The sequence below is a fragment of the Micropterus salmoides genome, unplaced genomic scaffold, assembly GCF_014851395.1.
Source record: "Micropterus salmoides isolate LMB-PRFRI ecotype aquatic unplaced genomic scaffold, ASM1485139v1 Ms_hic_scaffold_7, whole genome shotgun sequence".
In the NCBI taxonomy this organism is placed as follows: domain Eukaryota; kingdom Metazoa; phylum Chordata; class Actinopteri; order Centrarchiformes; family Centrarchidae; genus Micropterus; species Micropterus salmoides.
The window spans coordinates 7,855,036-7,867,786 of NW_024044459.1; positions in this window are offsets into that span (position 1 = coordinate 7,855,036).

The following is a 12,751-nucleotide window of genomic DNA, read 5'->3' on the forward strand; positions in this document are numbered from 1 at the left end:
GAGGCGGGGGGACCCAGCAGGGAATGATGGCAGGGTGCGGCGCCTGATTGGGAACTGGAGCTGGGCAAACGGGCAACGAAACCATCCTCAGCAGGCTCCCAGTGAACCTCAAACACCAACAGGGAATCCAGTACTAAGATGATTTACAAAGAGCTTCTTGATGGACATAAGAACTTGATGGATAGCTTTACGTTTAGCTAAACCACTAACTGCAGCCTATCTGCCTGCATCTGTGGCTGGTTAGCTCAGTCGGTTAGCTGTGCTGCTAGCGATTCTATTAGCTTACTCAGCACTGGCGTGCCAAGAGCCAAACTTGGCAAGTAAACCACCTCGGGACTGTATTACCAGTGGTCAAAATGGCCTCTGTTGGTCTCAGAGGCTGTGTTTGGTCCTGGTCCAGCTGCCGTGTTCACTCACTGAGAGCTGGAATAAGTCATGGTCAACACATTCGGTGCTTCTGGCGACTGTAAATGTCAATCAATGCCTGTGACACGTCCCTTTCTAGCTTTGTGTTTTTACAGAAACACGCACATACAGTATACCATAGACACAAAACACATACAGAGGCAAATAGCACTGCGTTTTCTGTTTCATGGAAACTTTCTACTTAAAGTAATACATGTGAGTAACCCCAGATTTTTCAAAATGTACCTAATCTGATTCCGTCTTTTTTTCTGTACTGTAACGGAATACAATTAATTGTTTTTGTATCCTGATTACATAACCTGTAATCCGTTACTCCCCAACCCTGCGTAATAGGCAGTGATCCAGAACATTCTCCTCTCTGGTCAAACATTTTTTAAACTCATTGTATTCGGGGAGTTAATGGCTAAGATTTCTTTTGTTAAAGTCAACAAGGACAATAACTAAGGAGTCTGGGTTTGTCTGCTCCACATGCAGTATCAGGGGCATTAAGCAGAGGTAGCGTGGTTGCATGGGGGCAGCCAACCCAGGGCCCCAGCTGGGTAGGGGGCCCCCTACGTTGGCCGTGAAGTTTGGCTCAGTTGAATGTGGACACAGATGAATGACAACTCTGCATGCAGTTCCCCTTTACCGGTAAAATTCAGCAGCTCTTATCAAATGAAACGGTCCCTTCACTTCTGGTTTCAATGGTAAACCACACAAGAATGACAATTAACAACAAAAAACACTATATTCTAAGGAGACACATTCAAATAAACATAAATCATAAAGTAACACTTGTATTTCAAACAAATGGCAAACTTATTTGCAAAAAAAACGGATGTAAGCTGCGTGTGCACAGCGGTTTATTTATGCCGTCAAAGTCCAGTGCAGTTTGGTCGAATTTTGTGTGTTCTTACCCTGCTATTAATTAGTAGTCTGCTTTTTTTCTTTTACAACTGATGAGATATGGACCCAGAAGTAGAACTACTAAAATTAGATCACTATTTAACCATTTTGCACCACTTGGAAGTTCGGAAACTTAATAAATTTTTTAGGACATTGCAACTTTTTTTTTTTTACACATGTCCAACAGTCTATAATCTTGAACAATCTTGAGTGTCATTAGTGTAATTAGTAATTCATGCAAACCTTGATCAATACTGCCCCCAATTTGTTTGGAACATGTGGCCAGGAATTGTGCCTTTAACTGACTGATAAAGATTGAATATCTTTAGGTTCTGAACATTTTCTGACATCTGAGATTAAACAACTGATCGAGAAAATAAAAGAAAGAACAATATATCATGAAAGTCTTTAGTTGCAATCCTTGATTATTACCCACCACCAAATTTACAGTACTCTTGGCTGTTTTTATTTTTAGATCCATCCTCTGGTCCTCCAGCCCATTGTTCCATTGTGTCTTTCCTCTCTCTTATTCATCTTTCTCTTTCCCAGCCATTTTCCCATCATTGTTCCTCATCACCAGAGTTTATATATGTATATCAGCCACCTCTTCAGTCCTTCCCTAAAGCCTTTGTGTTTTTCTGCCCCCTGCTGGAGCACACACACTGTAAAAAAAAATACTCCAGTAAAAGTACAAGTGCAACTAATAATTATTTTCACCATGGGTTAATTGACTGATCATTTTCTCCATTAATTGATTGATTGTTTGTTTTGTAAAAATTCAGAAAATAGTGAGAAATATCTATATATAATTACTCAAAGTGACACCTTCACAATGCCTGTTGTGTCCAACCAACAGTCCAAAAATCAACATTATGAACAATTATTATTAAAATCATTAAAAGGAAAAGCAGCAAACCTTTACATTTGAGAAACTGAAACTATGTAATGTTTATAAAGGAAAAATTACTTTAACTACTCATTTTCTGTCAATGGACTAACTGATTGATGGACTAATCATTTAAGCTGTACTTGTATAAACTGTTGGGTAGTTTAAATTTTAACAAAACATCATACTTTATTTCCTAAGTTTTGTGCAAACATTTTCATCTGTAACTGATTGGAACAATTCTATTGTTGTTATCATGCTGGAAATGATTAATATATCTGTGTGAGGATAACTGTGGTGCAGCTGAAACACATAATTGTAGCCTATACAAAAGTGAGTTTTTGAATATTAGCTGATGATAGTCTAAATGTATTTTGACAGCATTTCATTAAATACGAAATAAGCAAGATTTTTTAATGTAGAAAATACGTAGTCAGTCAGTTTGAGCCTAGACACAATTTCCACTGCAGAAAAGTATTATTATTATTAATTAATAGCCTACTGCAGTGGATGGCAATAGGCAGCCCGTGGACCAGAACTGGCCCGCCAGCAATAATATCTGGCCCAGAAAAATTAAAAATAAATAAATTGATAACAGCTGGCGCTTAAATAGATCACAGTCATGACCGCAACAGTTACTCACATAATCACTTCCTCTTAGGTGATTGTGCCTCTAAAATAAAAGCGCAAGAGCAGCAATGCTTCATGTCGAGTTTATTAAGAGCTTTTACTTTGAAGAGTTCTGAAGGACAATTCAAAAGAGTCTCTGCCTGCTTGACCCACCTCTGAAAAAGCCGTCAGTTAATGTGTGATTGGATTCTCCCGGAATTTTCTCAGGGAAATGAAAATAAGTGTCCATAGGTTTATGAAGGCGGCTCAAACGCCGGAACACGCACACAATGCAGCACATGCTTTATGTGAGCATGTGTTAAAGTGTCTAAAAGTGTTTATTAAATTTGTTTAACAAGGGAGAAAAAAATATCCGCAATAAGATGGGATCAATCTCACTATCTACCAATCGGGAGATCCACACAGTACCAACTGAGCTTATTTGCTATTTGCTGACCCCTGGCCTACAGGGTCAGACTGTGGCGTTACAATCACAGTCTTATCTGTTTGATTCATATTTTCTTCAGTTATTGCCACCTGCACTTTGTCCCGTCAGGTTATAGCTGAAAAAATATAGCCTACCTATTTAAAATCAAATGTATTAAGCTATAGGAGAACTCCAGCACTTCATCATTCATTTGGGAAATTCCAGTCTAGTAAATGATGAATGTGCTCCACTAAATAAAAACCTTAACGTAGTGACTCCTTCGCCCACTCCTGCATTTTAAATAGCCTATCATGGTTCGTGTTGTCCCCCATTTATATTTGTAGAGGCAGTTGATTAAAATGGAGGCTCTGCCTTTATTTACCCATTGCCATGGTAAATCGTAGTATCGGAGCTCCATTGATGATGATGCTTTTTTTTCATCTCCATGCATGTGGTTCCATCAGGTTCAACATACTCAGAGTTGACAGCTGTTCTGGAATCGAAAACTCCATCTCAAACTCAGTCAACTCAGAGCTCAGGGTTAAGCTCAGAGTTTATTAAGCCTGCTTTCTGAAACAGGGCCCTCTTTTCCATTCTGTCCTCACTGGTCGTGTGTCATTCCTATTGGTATACCTGCTTGTTATCCTGCCTGATTGTTTTCAAATATTTTGATTTTTTCCAACTTCACACCTGTCAGTTTTTTTTTCTGGATTACCTTGTTTGCTTGGACCGATTATTTGAGATTGGTGGACTTATTTTCGTTACGTTGTTGATACTCTGCGTGAACTTCCATTAAGTTGTGTCTGTTATTGGGTCCTTCACCTGTTTCTGTACACGGTGCCTATTCTGACCATTCCCATCATAACTAAAATCAAGTGGAAGAGTCCGTACCTGAATTCACAAGATCAGCAGTTCGATCCTCTGGCTTCTACAGTCTGCATGTTGAAGTGTCCTTGGGCAAGATACTGAAACCCAAATTTCTCCCAATGGCTGTGCTGTTGATGTGTGAATGTGTCTGAATATTAATTTCTGTGTCTGATGGAAACACCTTAGCCAATGCCAGCTGTGTGTGAATGGGTGAATGTAGTGTAAAAGTGCTTTGTGTCGACAGATTATTTACCATGGAGACCTGGGCAAGTCAACACCTTAAATTTGCTGTTGTGTTTCTCAAACCATTCCTGAACCATTTTTGCTTCGTGGCAGGGCGCATTATCCTGTTAAAAGAAGCCACTACCATCAGAGAATACCGTTTACATGAAAGGGTGTACATGGTCTGCAACAATGCTTAGGTAGGTGGTACATGTGGAAGTAACATCTACATCAATGGAAGGACCCAAGGATTCCCAGCTGAACATTGCTCAAAGCAAGCCAGCATGCTTTCTTCCCATAAGTGCATCCTGCCATGTGCTCCTCAAGAAAACATGATTCATTAAAACAAGCCGCCTTCTTCCATTCTTCCGTGGTCCAGTTCTGATACTCACATGCCCATTGTAGGCACTCTCAGAAGTGGACAGGGGTCAGCATAGGCAGCCTGACTGGACTGTGGCTATGCAGCCCCATATGCAACAAACTGCAATGCACTGTATGTTCTGACTGCTGTCTATCAGAACCAGCATGAACTTTTTCAGCAATTTGATCTATAGTACCTCGTCTGTCGGATTTGATCACACGTTGCACATTTTTCTTGCTTCTTACACATCAGTTTTGAGGACAAAATGTTCAATTGCTGCCTAATGTATCCCACCCATCTGTAAGTGCTCATAATGTTATGGCTAATTGGTGTATGTGGACTTTTATTTAAATGACTGTGAGGGGGACATCTTTAGCACCATGTTTGCTGTAACTGCAGATTGTAACAGGCTGCTAACACAGCTTCTAGATCTGTGGTGCCTAGAAGACATATCCTAATAACTTTGGAGAGCCCTTGACTCTTCCTCTAGTGCCACTGTGAGGTGAATATTTGTGGCTGAGTGATTAGTCTCAGGAAGATGCATTGTTTTTCCAATACATGGCTGTCATTTTAGCAAGAGATTGCTAAAGATACAAATATTTGTAATAGAAGTTGAGATAGAATATCTTAAATTCCTGCTTCTGAGTAAGAAGGCCATCACACAGAAAAGGCTGCAGCCAGAAGTTCACAGATATTTGACTTAAGTAAAAGTAGTAATACCATGGTGTAAAAAAATTTCTTACTTAAGTAAGAAAAATGATGCTGTATTTTTGACACGCTGAATCCATTTTTTCTGTTTCATGACACAACAACACATCAGACATGAAACTAATTAAGTGTGTTGTCAAAGAGTAGAGGGGTAGTAGAAAAAACATATTTAATCCTACCCTGTGTTTACAAATCAAATGATTATAAACCCTAACCCCACAAAACATTTAGTGATTGGTAACCCACTTCTTTCTCCCTATAACATTGCACAAAACTATGTCCTTATAGCTAATTAAACTGATTTATGTTTGGACATAGCTTTAGTTCCACATTGAGACTGTTCTATAATTTTACTTCAGAGATCAAAATGGAAAACCTTTTCCTGGTTGTCCGTGTACTGTGTATTATGAAATTGAGTTTCCCCTTTAAATTATAACCTCTCTCTCTATCCCTAAATCATTTTTTAATATTTCCTGGCACTAGGTTATTTTTGGCTTTGGACATTGTTTACACCATTTCATATTTCACGTGATCTATGAATTTGAATAATCTTGACTTGATAATTAGTAACTGTGATCACAGTGATCCTTATTGCTCTTCTATGGAGAATAGATAGTGAATAAAATTGCTACAGACCCATATGCATCTTGTCCTGTTTCTCTAAAATTATCAAAAGACTAGTTAATAAACAAATTAGCAATTATCTTGAATCTAGAAAAGATGTCTATGAAGATTCTCAGTCATCCAGGTCATAGTTATCCAACGAAGGTCTTTTCTAGATTAACCTTCGTTGGGTGAATCTAGAAAAGCATCAATGACATAAAGCGCTCCTTCCGCAATTTGAAATTATTACTGAACTCGATAAAACGAAGTGCATGCTTTTTAACCATTTGCTGCCTACGTGCACATTTACCTAACATTTAACATTACCACTCTGGAAGGATCTGAGCTGGAATATGTGTACAATATCTACAGTAGGTGTACAGTAGGATAGATAGCTCATTGTCTAGTCTCACATAAATCATCTACAGCAGTGGTCGGCAATAGGCGGCCGGCGGGCAAAAGCTGGCCGCCAGCATTAATATCTGGCCCGTGGCCAGATTACTTTGATAGCGGCAAAAAAATAATAATTACAGGGGCTGGTGCTGCAACAGATCTCATTCATGACAGCAAAAGTTAATCACATAATCATTTCCTCAAGTGATTGTGTTTACAAAACAAAAGCGTGAGAACATTTTTGCAGTAGTACTTTCTGTCGTGTTTAATTGTGAGCTTTTATTTTGAAAAGTTCTGAAGGAAATTCAAAAGAGTCTCTGGCTTGCTTGACACACCTCTGAAAAAGCTGTCAGAAAACGTGAGATCGCGGATTCCCCTGAATGAGAAAGGCAGGAATTTCCTCTGCCTGGAGACACTGGGGACATGAAAATAAGCATACATAGGATGATGTGGACCGCTCACCAGGATGTAGACTATACACTCCTGCACATGCTTAATTGTAAATATGTGATATGATTTCTTCACAGTCAATTTGTTGAAAAAGGAGGGAAAAAATACTAGCCACATGTGAAAACTGAACACCCAACCCTCCATACAGAGGTCCTGAACACTACAAACCGAGCTAATCACCCACACAGTGAATGACAGAATATAAATGGTGAATTGACTATGTTCTGGCCCACCATCTAATGACTTGAAAAAAATTTTGCACGATGTCAGACTTATTTGCCGAGCACCGATCTGCAGTCTAAAATTAAGTCCAGGTTAGGTTTCCTGTTCTGTCATAGGGCTTCCTTTACCCATGCTGCGAGATACGTGTTGGCAAAGTCCGGCAGGTAAAACGCTCTTAGTCTGAAATACTCCCAGTGGTAGTGGCTAGATGCACCCGTCAAGACGAGAAATGAAAGCGACCCCACAGAGAGCTTTGAAGAATGTAGTAGAAGCACAAAAAGGACACCATATTAAAAATAAGTCATTAACGTGGGGCAACTACACGCTCCGCTGCTAAAATGCTTCTGAGAGGCTTCCAGTGGAAGTTGACACCGTATAATAATAATAATAATAATAATAACCCTTATTTGTAGAGCACTTTTCAAAAACAAGTTACAAAGTGCTTCAACAAGTGTAAAGAATAATACAAAAAAAGATAAGAGCATGAAAATTTAATATAAAATTAGTAAAATACAATAAAATAAAAGGGATAAAATAAAGTCAAATAAGATCGGGAAAAGCTCTCCTATAAAAGTATGTTTTAAGAAGGGACTTAAAAGAGTTCACTGACTCAGCCGACCTGATTTCCTCGGGCAGGCTGTTCCAGAGCCTCGGGGCCCTGACAGCAAACGCTCTGTCCCCTTTAGTTTTCAGTCGAGATTCTGGAACAGACAACAGACCTCTGCCCGAGGATCTCAAGGTACGTGCTGGTGCGTATGGGACTAAAAGGTCAGAAATATAACAAGGCGAGAGGCCATGAAGAGCTTTAAAAGTGATCAATAGAATTTTAAAGTCAATTCTAAAACATACTGGGAGCCAGTGTAATGAAGCTAAAATAGGAGTAATGTGGTCATATTTCTTTGTTCTGGTTAAAAGCCTGGCAGCTGAGTTCTGGACAGTCTGGAGTCGATCAATAGATTTTTGGGTTAAACAGGTGAAAAGGCTGTTGCAATAATCCAGGTGTGATGAGATGCTGTAAAATGGTCTCGGTGTCCTTAAAAGTTAACATAGATCGAATTTTAGCTATATTTCTAAGTTGATAAAAACATGATTGAACAAGCTTTGTGGTGTGCTGCTCGAAATTTAAATTACTATCAAACCAAACACCAAGGTTCTTTGCCACAGGCTTAATGTGATTTACTAGGGAACCAGCAGATGGCAGTATTTGATTTGCCATCTGCTGAGACCTGATGACCAGGATTTCTGTTTTGTCTGAGTTCAGCTGGAGGAAATTATTTGACATCCATTTTTTAACTTCACAAAGGCAGTTGTTAAGTGAACTCAGCATTCCAGGGTCTGTGGATCTGACGGGCAAGTATATTTGTGTGTCATCAGCATAAATATGAAAAGAAATGCCATGTTTATGGATAATATGTCCAAGGGGAAGCAGATACAAGGAAAACAAAATGGGTCCTAAGACCGACCCCTGAGGCACACCATATTTAACTGGACAGAATGAAGAGACATAGTTGTTTACAGACACGCAAAACTTCCTATTTGACAGGTAGGATGAAAACCATTCTAGAGCAGTACCAGAGATCCCCACCCAGTGCCTCAGTCTGTCTAACATGATGTTGTGATCAATGGTGTCAAAAGCAGCGCTAAGGTCCAGGAGTACAAGGACTGAGCACATACCTTCATCAGCAGACATTAAAAGGTCATTGGTGACTTTAAGCAGGGCAGTCTCAGTGCTGTGGTACTTCCTAAAACCAGACTGAAACTTTTCAAATAATTTGTTATTTTCCAGCACAGTGAGCAGCTGTTTGGACACAATTCTTTCTAGAATCTTTGCAATAAAAGGCAGTTTTGAAATTGGTCTAAAATTATGTGGGAGGGAGGGATCTAAACCAGGTTTCTTTAAAAGTGGATTCACGCAAGCCGTTTTAAAATAATCTGGGACACAACCAGTAGATAGGGAGCTGTTGAAAACAGAGATCAAATGGGGCCCAACAGAATCTATTACTTTCAGTAAAAATTTTGTAGGTATTATATCAAGTGGGCCGGAGGACACTCTCATTTGGCAAAGCTCAGACAAGTCGATGGGATAAAACTGGTTAAAACTCTCTTGTTGCTGGTGAGGAACCTCTGAGTAAGAGGCCACGGGGGTAATAGAGGCTCTGATTGACACCACCTTATTGGTAAAATAAGATAAAAACAATTCACAGTCATCATTACTTCCAGCTGAGGCACAAGGAGGGGTTGGGTTTACCAGCTGATCCACAGTCTTAAACAGAAACCTGGGATTGTGTTTATGTGTAGTAATGAGTTCAGAAAAATAGTGTGTTCTCGCATCCTTAACCATTTTATTGTAGTTAATTAATAAATCCTTCAGACTGAGGTAATGGACTTGGAGACTGGATTTTTTCCATCTGCGCTCTGCTTTCCTGCATTCCCTTTTGAGGCTGCGAATGCTGTCATTTATCCAGGGTTGCTTACTAGCTTTAGACGTAGGCCTAACCTTTAGAGGAGCAGTAATATTTAGTGACGACAAGCAGATATGATTGAAGTGATCGACCAGATTGTTGGTGTTGGAATCAGATAGGTGTTGGCTTTGGCTCTGAAAGAATGCGCAAAGCTTTGAAACACTTTGTTCATTAAAGATGCGACAACACACGGAGCTTGGTGAGGCGGCATGAGTAACAGGCGAATCGCAGCTAAAAACAATACATCTGTGGTCAGATATGGTCATGTCCACTAATTCCACAGAGGAAATGCTGACACCCAGGGTAAAAACCAAGTCCAGTGTATGACCACGGTTATGTGTTTGCCCTTTGACATGTTGTTTGAAGTTAAAAGAAGTGGCCATATTTAAAAAGTCAGTTGCATTAACATTGTTGGGGTCATCAACATGAATATTAAAATCGCCACAAAGAACAATTCTGTCATAATTTAAAACCAGAGTAGATAAAAATTCAGGAAGTTCTGATAAAAATCCTCCAGGCGGTTTTGGGGGGCGATAAATTATAACAAATATGATAGGTTGCAGCCCTCCAACTTTAAGAGTGAGAACTTCAAAGGAGTTAAATTCATCACAGCGTACTTGATGACATTTAAAATTTTTCCGCGCTCACTAGCCCACCACCACGACCACTGACCCTCGGTTGACTAAAGCAATCATATTGAGGCGGACACAGTTCAGCTAGCTGGCTATAGTCATTCATTTGCAGCACGGGAGCGACGGCATCAGGTCCTGGAGTTTTTTTAAAATGACAGCCGTGGTGGCACCGGGGAAGTAGCGAGTGGTAGCGTTAAAGAAACGGATGTTTCTGGTTATGGAGTCACCAATTATTAGTGTGGTTGGGGAGAAAAGAGGACGAGGAGATGCTGGTTGTGGGGATCCAGAGCAGGACTGAGCAGAATTTGCTTCAACACTGCGTGCGGACTGAGGATGGAGTGTGTGAGCTGCCGAGTGTTGTGTTGGAGTAGCAGTAACAGACCTGAGAGAAGGGCTACCCGACGGTGCAGGGTAGAGACGGCCTCCGGAGCGTCTGAGCACAGCCTCCTTCAGGATCCTACGTCGGGAAGCGGAGGTTTTTGACCGGGATGACGGCCGCCGATCAGGTCCGGCGGCAGACCCAGTGCAGGAGATGTAGCCGGTGAAGGAGATGCAACAGTGTTGGCAGGCACTGTGCGCCGAAAGAGATCCGTATCAGGGAGACTCAAAGCCGCAGGTGCATCAGCTGGATGGACCGGAGTGTCGTTAGACAAGGCTGCATAGCGGTTGGAGAGGCCGATGTGCGGAGGAGAGGCAGCCCCATCCGAGCCTCTCTTGCAGCCACGGACCACCACTTCAGCCCAGGTTGACTGATGCTTCGGAGTCGAGCAGGATGAAAGCCTGGGAAGACTAGAGGTGTCCCAAAACACGGTGTCCTGGATGTTAGCGGTTGTGCTAAGAGAAACAATCTGTTTGGCTTGTACTGAAGCTACATCCATAAAGCCAATCAGCAGGGAATCTTTCTCTTTGAGTTCCTCTAAAAGTCGTCGGATGTCTTCCATAAGGTTCGCTTTCTTAAGGAGTGTGCAGTCCTCATGGGGCAGAGTTATCTCGGCTAGCATAGTCACCGGAGCTTTGTTGTGGTCAGTAGCGTTGATCGTGTTTTTACGGTCATCTAGCTTAAAATCCATGTCGGATGACTAAAATCCTTAACCCACGTAAAACTTAAATAAAGTTAAGTTAAATAAAAAGGATATAAAAATGTAACGAAAAAAGAGTGGATTAAAACTGGATAAGAGTCCGGTTTAAGACGGAGCTTCCGACAGGTGGCTACAGACGCCAACGCATGCGCAGAGTGCAGATTACGTCAGCAATTACGTCAGAGATCTTGTGACAAGATGATGCAAGCAGTGCAGTGTAAACGTAGCCTCTCTAAATAAGCCTCTGCGCCCCTCCCTCAGAATTCCCATGATGCATTAGGGTGAAGGGAGTTTTGTTAAAATGTGCTAATAAGTTTGCCGAGCTGTGAAACAACAGCACGGCTCTGTTGGTAAATAAAAAGGAAAAGTTATGTTGCGTTCTCTGGCGGACCGGATCAGCTGTTAGCTGTTTACAGGGCTAATGCTAACTTTGCTACGTGGCTGTGTTTTAATGTTTTAATGACCGTGTCTGTTTGTTTTGGAGAGGAGACGACCTCGGAGGTAATTCAGCTCCAGGTAGAACTCTGTCAGGGCTCTGAAGTGGAGCGGACCCAGAACAACTCTCATCAGCTGTTAGCTGTAATGTTAAACACTAGCAGGACTAAAGTTACGGTGCGGCTGTGTTAAAACTATAACTTGCTGTCACGGGACAAATGAACGACTCAAACAGACCCACAGTTGAGAGTCGTTAACTAATCAATTCTGTTTCCTGTACTGCCGTGTGACGAGTCCAAGATCCTTCACGCATGCGTGAAAATGAACAAATCACTCACTGAGACAAACTGTTCCTCCCGAGTCATATAGACGATTAGGTCTTATGAACGAAACGTTCATTGAACGACACAACACTAGTGCCTCCGCTACCTCCGCTCATGTGGCTGGCCCTTGTTACACACACGCCGCTTAACTCACTGGTACCAGCTTATTTATAAGTCCTTAGTAGCTAAATTCCTGATTTACTTAAATTCATTAGTCTCTGTGTCATTATCCACCCGCAGCCTGTGATCAAACAGGTTTCTTTGGTCACCTCAAAAACTCACACCTCTTTTGGCCGCTACTCTTTTCACTATTCAGAGGCCATTAACTGGAATTAATTACAAAAATCACTGAAACCCTGAGATTATTGTTTCCCTCTTAGCTTTTAAAAAACTTCTGTCTGTGATATTGACTGATCATTGTACATGTAATTTTCAAACATATTCTTTATTTGGCGTATCAACATTTTATTTTGCATAGCTTATCTAACTCACTCAGAAATGAAATATGTATTGATCAAAGTGAACAGACTTGAGTTTGATGCTATCCTAAGGAGTTGTCTTTGCTATAGTACCAGTGTAACGGAGCAGTCATTACTTCACCTATACTTTGTATATGGGTTTATAAAATAACAACACAGAGGCTCTGTTGTCTGAACCAAGACGGGACAGCTTTATTTTTCTTCATCTCTCACACATTGTTGAACCGGAAAAGATTCCCCACTTCCATTTCTTCCCCACTTCAAAATAAAAGCCTATACACA